Source organism: Sinocyclocheilus anshuiensis, unplaced genomic scaffold (assembly GCF_001515605.1).
Source record: "Sinocyclocheilus anshuiensis isolate Anshui unplaced genomic scaffold, SAMN03320099.WGS_v1.1 scaffold52, whole genome shotgun sequence".
Lineage (NCBI taxonomy): Eukaryota > Metazoa > Chordata > Actinopteri > Cypriniformes > Cyprinidae > Sinocyclocheilus > Sinocyclocheilus anshuiensis.
This window is the reverse complement of record NW_015554055.1, coordinates 250,373-258,127: the sequence shown is the minus strand read 5'-3', so window position 1 is coordinate 258,127 and position 7,755 is coordinate 250,373.

Sequence of the window (7,755 nt, the reverse complement as noted above, 5' to 3'; positions counted from 1 at the left end):
AATTAAAAGTAGGGATGCACCGATACCACTTTTTCCAGTACTCGCCCGATACCGATATTTTTATTTTTGGTACTTGCCGATACCGAGTACCGATACCAATATTTTCATTGTATTTGTAAATGTTTAAAATATTGGGTACAGAAACCAAAAGAGTATGTATTAGGGCTGCACGATAAATCGCATGCGATATTTAATTACAGAACCGGCTTTCTGACAAGATGCGCGTTAAATATCGCATGCAATTTATCGTGCAGCCCTAATACATATACTTCGTAGACATCTTTAATCTCTAATAACTCCATTCTGTTGTCTGTTGTCGGTGTTTCTTTGTCTGAATATGGCACTTATCACATGCTGTGTGGTATCGGCATTTGGTATCGGGGCATTTTTACGAGTACGAATACAGGAGCTCAGTATTGGGCCCGATACCAATACCAGTATACCAGTGCATCCCTCAATTTAAACCAAAAATTTATAGAGGTTTAAGTTTATGAAAATGATTTATGAACACAAAAATACTAGTGCCATAAATCTAAACAAGTTGTGTTCCAAATTTAAGGTTGATATCTCAAAAAATGAGCTTTTAGTAACATTTGGTTTGGGTGCAGTACCAAATTTTTCCCATTAGATTCCAGCAAAGCTCCGCTGGCATACACAGTGGTGGGATTATTGATTTGCAGTACAGTATAATTTCTCTCTCTCAAACATTACAGGTGCACACACAACCTTTTTTAGGACACGCATACAAACCACACTCTTGACATCCATACCAACACACCCACACAATTATAGCTGCATAATTTATCCAACTGGCTCTAGAATACAGCAAAAGCAAAAAACAGGAAAAATGTGAGTATTTGCTTTATAGGCATAACCTGAGAAAATGGCACCATCTGGTAAAATTAAAAAAATAATAATTTTGAAGCCTTGCCAACAGAATGAAAGCCTATTAACAAAGACTGCATCATTTCACAGTTAAATGGCCCTGGGATTAAAAATTGAATTTTAATGGGTTTCAAGGAGAACATTTTTGTCCTTAAGGTTCTGAGAGGAACTATTTTTTGTACCTAGTGTAAAATAGATTTATTAAAGAAAATGAGGGTGAAATATTAAAATTCCAATAAAAATACACACCTGTGCCAAAATTTATGCAGTTGGCATTAGCACAGGCAAAATGATAAAAAAAAAAAAAAAAAAAACTGAAAAGGACAAAAATGTCCATAAGGTTGCACAAGGGATAAAAGTGTTTGCCTAAAGAGTTGCTCACATTAGGCTAGCAGATGTGAGGTTTAAGTCCAAATAATATGCCTAATAATTTTTAATACAATAATTCAATGATGCTAATAATAAACTAACAAATCTTTGCTGTAATTCAGGGCAGTCAGCAGACTCTTCAGTTAACTTTCCTGATCTTATTGTGAATGATTTATCAGTTAATTTTACCCCCCCAATACTTTGTCCTTATAGTCTAATAATAATCTCATAACAATCAAATGTAATAATTTGTTGTTTTTCTGAAACGGCATTCTTTTTCTGTTAATGTCAGTTTGCAGAATGTCTGGACTCTTTGATAATGTTAAACGAATGTCAAATGAACATATTTATGCAATATTTTAGCAAACTCTAATTAGGTCCGGATACATTTCTATATCTTTTGCCTACTTTTTACAGTTAGTTCCCAATGGATAAAATCAACTCCTGAACTACACCGCTCCCACTTTTTTAATGTTAAGTTTTACATAGAAATCAATCAGTGTTGTTGAAACTAATACAAATAATTCAGCCGATTGATATACAGCTTAAAAAATAAATATTAGAGGAACAACTTAAAATTAAATAAAAATTATAAAACTAAAACTGAAATAAATTAAAGCTAAATTTAAAAGTGATGAAAGTACATAATTTAAAATACAAAAATAAAGGCTAATACAAAATAATAGCACTGATGAAATACACATTGCTGATGTTCAGATGTATTTCCAAGAAAAAAACATCGTCTTATATTCGGGTCAATACGGTAGGTTGCAAACTGCAATTTGTTTTCACATTGAAGACTCTATGCAATTACTTCATTAGCACAGTTGTCTTTCCAATGCTGACATTTGAATCAGGAAATTGTGGCGGGACATTTCTCTAACAGTTTTAGTTCATCACAGCTCTGAACCATGATTTTCTACTTGCCATTGCTAGCCAGAAGTAGGTGAGGGGATGTTTGGGGGCGGGGATGTTCTCATTCTGGAGATCATTTTATTGGACAGCGAATTTTTTGAATGCAGGTCAAAATGGCATCTTTGGTCTTTTTGTTTGAAAGAGAAAATTGTATTTAAAGTGTATATATGTTAAAATGTAATTGTCAACTTTTAGGAATATATGTGACCCTGGAGCACAAAACCAGTCTTAAGTCGCTAGGGTATATTTGTAGCAATAGCCAAAAAAATGCATTGCTAAGAACTTCATTTGGACAACTTTAAAGGCGATTTTCTCAATGTTTTGATTTTTTTAAAATCATTTGAAATGGATTAAAATAATTGTGTAAAATAAACACTTATACTTTAGAAGACAAAGCATTTTTCACAAATAACTAAATATTTAATAAAAAACTAATTAAAAAGGAAGTAAATGCAATGAATATGACAGTGGGCAAATGCATAAAGCGCAGCATAATTTGAAATCACTAGTTTAAAGTTTGTCGATCGCGCATTTCCAGTCAAGCAGAACTCTCCTCCTGTCAGCATTCAATTTGCACAGACCCACCGTCACCCAGAGAACACGCGATCATGCAGGATACAAATGCACACTTCACAAGATCTCAACTAGATTAGACTAAGTCTGCAAGGTTTGTGAAATTAAATGTTCATTAATCATTAAAAGATTTAAATTATATAAATGCGTATTTGCTGAATGCTGACGGCAAATGAGAAAGTATTATAATGTTTGCCTTTCTATTACTAATAATATTAAAGCAATCGTTATAATACTTTTTTGAATACATTTTAATTCCTTTGTTTAACAGTTCTATCTGATTATTAGATAGACTTCTATCCATATTAGACAGAACTGAACGACAACGCGAACAAGAGGGAGAATGTGAGCTCAGGCGCTGCCGTTCTCAGCGCCGTCAAAATAAAAGTCCCGCCTTGAACACATCGGCCAAACAGAAAAACTTATCGGCCGATGCCGATATTTGAAAAATGCCAAATATTGGCCGATATATCGGCCTTGGCGATATATCGGCCTTGGCGATATATCGGTCAACCACTAAAGGTAACACACATGAACTTAAAGCCACAGAAACCCCATTTTTATTTAATACAGTCTTTAATGTTTGCAGACCGTGTTTGATGTCACTTTTTCTTTTTTTGTGGTAGAAATATTTTATATTTGCATTTGTTTTGTAAAGGTGAGGCAGATGTTGGTTTTCTAAATTAGTTTATTTCTAAATTTGTCTACATTTGTAATAAAACTGTCATCTTTTGTAGATCACTCTGGCTTGCAGAATAAATACAGGCCTGCCAAAATTCGAAACATTCCCTTCAACATCAAAATATAAGACAAGCAGTTTTGGATCTTTACTTTGGTCCCGTCTTCTGCCTTCATTTTGCACCAATCAAATATTAACAGGCTCTGAGAGCCCATAGCTCTCCTCCAGACATATAACTGTGCATTTGTCTGAGTGTCTTCCCTTAATATGTCTGGGTCTGGAATAAACGCTCAGTGCGTAGGAGAAAATGGGCTTTAGTCTGTTCCGCCGTTCCAGTCACCCGATAGAAAGAAATAACGTTCAGAAATATTGTCAAATGAAGAGCACACTTGGCCACACCACAAAGACCGTTGTCTGTGTAAAGGTGGACTGTAATGCATTTAATCCAGCCCTCAAACAGATCTGCCTTATCTCAATAAGCTGCTCTCTGTGACAAATCCCTACCTGTGCACACCTGAGGCCAGCTCAGCTGAAGATAGAAACGAACCAATGTCAAACACCAGCTTACTCAATACCATGTGCATATCCTCTATATCAGCAAGGGCAAGTGCATTTAGTACTGAGCAGAAGTCAGACAGAAAGTTGACCGTGTCTAATTGATTTTAGTGTTGGGCCGTCACATGCTGTGCACACATTATGTTTGCTGTCTAGCCAACTCGGATAAGTAGTCAGCTTGGTAAAAGGCATTATTCTGTTCTTCCTACTCTTAACTTTTTTTTTTACCGTTGCCCCAGTAAACACACAAATAATCTAGTGTGTAAGTTTGGACTGTACAAACAATGTCCTCTTTTTATTATTGCTTCCATTTCACTCTGTGATTTTGTTGGCATTGGTTGTGGATGCTGCAGTGCTTTGTCATTAGTGGTTACTTGCAACAACAAATGTGATTAATGGCAATAGTTTATCTGAATACACTGGTAGAGTTGATTTACAATCCCATCAAATTCTGCTGTGTTTGATCTGAAGTGAATTGCCTTGTTTCCTTATTCTAGTTATCTTGTCTCTCGGAGTCAGAAAGTAGTTTGCTTATGTGTTTTTATACTATGTGTGTGGGTGGTTTCTGTGTGTCTTGAGATGCAGGTTTCCTCACAGTCTTTTTCAAGGACTGTTTTGGTGACTTATTTGCTCTAGTCGACTGAGTTTTGTGTAGGAAGGAGCCAGCTGACAGATGGTCTGAGTGTTGCCATAGTAACCACATCTATGACATCATCTGACCCTAGGCTTCAGTGATTATTACCCTCTTTTGCCCTCTAAAAGTGTGTTGGATATTTATGCAGATTTATGCAGTGGTTTATTCAGTACAGTAGCAGAGACTTTTCAAAAGATTCTGCGGCATTTAATAGGTTAGTTCACCCAAAAATGAAAATTAGCCCACAAATTACTCACCCTCAAGTCATCCTAGGTGTATGTGACTTTCTTCTTTCAGATGGATCCAGTCGGAGTTATATTAAAAATTGTCTTTGATCTTTCAAGCTGTTTAATGCCACTCAGCGGGTGTTACATGCATCAGTCCAAAAGAAGTTAAATAATAAGCGCCCATCCATAAAAAAAGTGTCTCACACGGCTCCAGGGGTGGGGGGGTGAACAAAGGCCTCCTGTAGCGAATCGATGCGTTTTTGTAAGAAAAATATCCATATTCAAAATGCAATAATCACTTTAATGAAGCTTACGCCAACAGTCCTACACGGAAGCAGTTCTGGGCGGATGACGTAAAAGGTCAGCTCAGAACAAGAGCTTGAACAAGGAGTTGTGTTGCATGTTCTGAAAGAAAGGGCCTGATCTTCCTAATATTCACAGCGTTAAAGTACTTGGCACAAGCTGATTGGTTCATGTCGAATACACAGCCAATGAGCTTGCTGATTTACATTTAAATGGCTGGTTAGCATTCACTAGAGCATTTCCCAGCGCACTTTCAGAGTTCCTCTGAAACCCTTCACCTGAAACTTTGCTTCCTTTGCTCCTGTTAACAAACGTTGGTTTTCACGAGACTCACCGGCGCATGCGCAACGCTGAACTCAACTCAGCCTGGAGCTGCTTCCGTGTAGGACTGTTGGCGCAAGCTACATTAAAGTGATTATTACGTTTCGAATATGGATATTTTTCTTACAAAAACGCATCGATTCACTACAGGAGGCCTTTGTTCACCCCCCAGAGCCGTGTGAGACACTGTTTTATTTTTTATGGATGGGCGCTTTTTATTTAATTTCTTTTGGACTGATGCATGCAACACCCGCTGAGTAGCATTAAACAGCTTGAAAGATCAAAGACAATGTTTAATATAACTCCGACTGGATTCGTCTGAAAGAAGAAAGTCATATACACCTAGGATGACTTGAGCGTGAGTAATTTGTGGGCTAATTTTCATTTTTGGGTGAACTAACCCTTTAAGGCCTTGAACCAAAACAACCAGCTCTGAAATGATTCTCATTGCAAAATTAATTTTAAAGTGTTTAAAAATTGGAAATAAACCGTATGTACTTGACTGTATAAAGCATTGTGATTGGTATTAAGAAAAAACTGAACACTATTCACATTGAAATTAATTGAATTTATGTATAAAATATGAATATTTTACATACAGTACCTTTCAAAGGTTTGGGCCCAGTAAGATTTTTTAAAAACTTTTTTTAAGTCTCTTATTCTCATTAATGTAGCATTTATTTGATTAAAAAATACAGTAAACGCAGTGATATTGTGAAATATTATTACAAATAATACATTATTATTATTATTATTATTATTATTATTATTATTATTATCTAATTTATTCTTTTGATGGAAAAGCTGCTATTTCAGTCTTCAGCAGCTATTCCAGTCTTCAGTCTCATATGATCCTTCAGAAATCATTCTATTAGGCTGATTTGGTGCTCAAGAAACATTTCCAATTATTATCAATGTTGAAAACAGTTGTACTGTAGAAACATTTGTGGAAAGGAAACCATGATTCTTGCTGACAGACATCCTTGCTGAATAAAAGTATTGTTTTTTCTTTTTTTTTATATTTAAGGAAACTCACTCAATTACTTCAGTCAAGGTGCTTTATCTCTGTAGTGTAGGGAAGTGTGGTGTTTCATCGCGAACTTGGCAATTAAATAATTTTTTTAATATGAAGTTAAATGAAAAATGTTTATAGCTTATACAGAAGCATATACCACCATTTATTAATCACTGAGCTCATGCTAACTCGGTCTTGAAAGGTTTATACAGTATGTTAGTGCAAAATAATTTTCTGTGGATAAAATTAATGCCATTTTACTAGATCAGAAAAAACTACATCTGGTCATAGAATCTGTGTGTGTTTTGACAACTGAAAACGTGAAATGTAACGGCCTCACTAGTGGGGGTGTTGGGTAACGAGGCTTTAGTAGGGTGTGTTGTGGCTGACCTGATATGGCAGAATGAAGAGGATTATAAAGCCTGGCAGTCTCTCTCTCTCTCTCTGTCCGTCCGTGGGTTTATGTCATGTGACTACTAGTATAATCTCTCATCACAGAATGTGGGTCAGTGTGTGAATAAAGGTCGCTGTATTCTCCACTCTCTTCCTCCATTGGTTTTGCACACACCTCCCTTTTGTGTCAAACTCACAAACAGAAATCTGGACCCTCACTTCCTCAAATCTGAACTGGTGCACCGCTGGACGTTGCGTATGGATTACGTTTTATCTTTTATACTAAATAACTTATCTTTTAGAACAAGACTTGTGTAAAAGAATGAACGAGACTAATTTCTGTGAATACAACTGGATTAGGACAGAATAAAGTGGGACATTATAGAGACACCATTCATCTGGCCAGGATTTGGCTTTTAGCCCAGAACATCTCTCTCAAATATACTTGTTTTGGTTTCCTTTTAGCCTTTGACATAATTTACCGAAAAAGAAATCAATACGGAGAAGAGTGAATTTCAATTAAGAAATTCAATGTGTTGCAGTTCCTAATGAAGTCAGCAGCCAACTGCGAGTAACAATATTGTTTAATAATCATCAAACATGCATTAAAACATCCTTTGTGTTGTTTGCCATGACAGAACATGCGTACCAGCACCATCATGAGCTTAAGTCCTGCTCATCCCTTTAAACACATCCTGTTTCCTCAGCCTGATTTAGCTGTGCTGTCACGTGCTGTGAAACTTTCCAACCAGATCACATAATCAGTGCTTCCCACACATAGACTTTACTTGGGCGGGCCGAGATGCAGAGATGCCGCGGATATTTCATAGATAAAGACAGGGCTTGACAGTGCTGGTGCTTCAGTGGCAAATAAAAATAGATATGC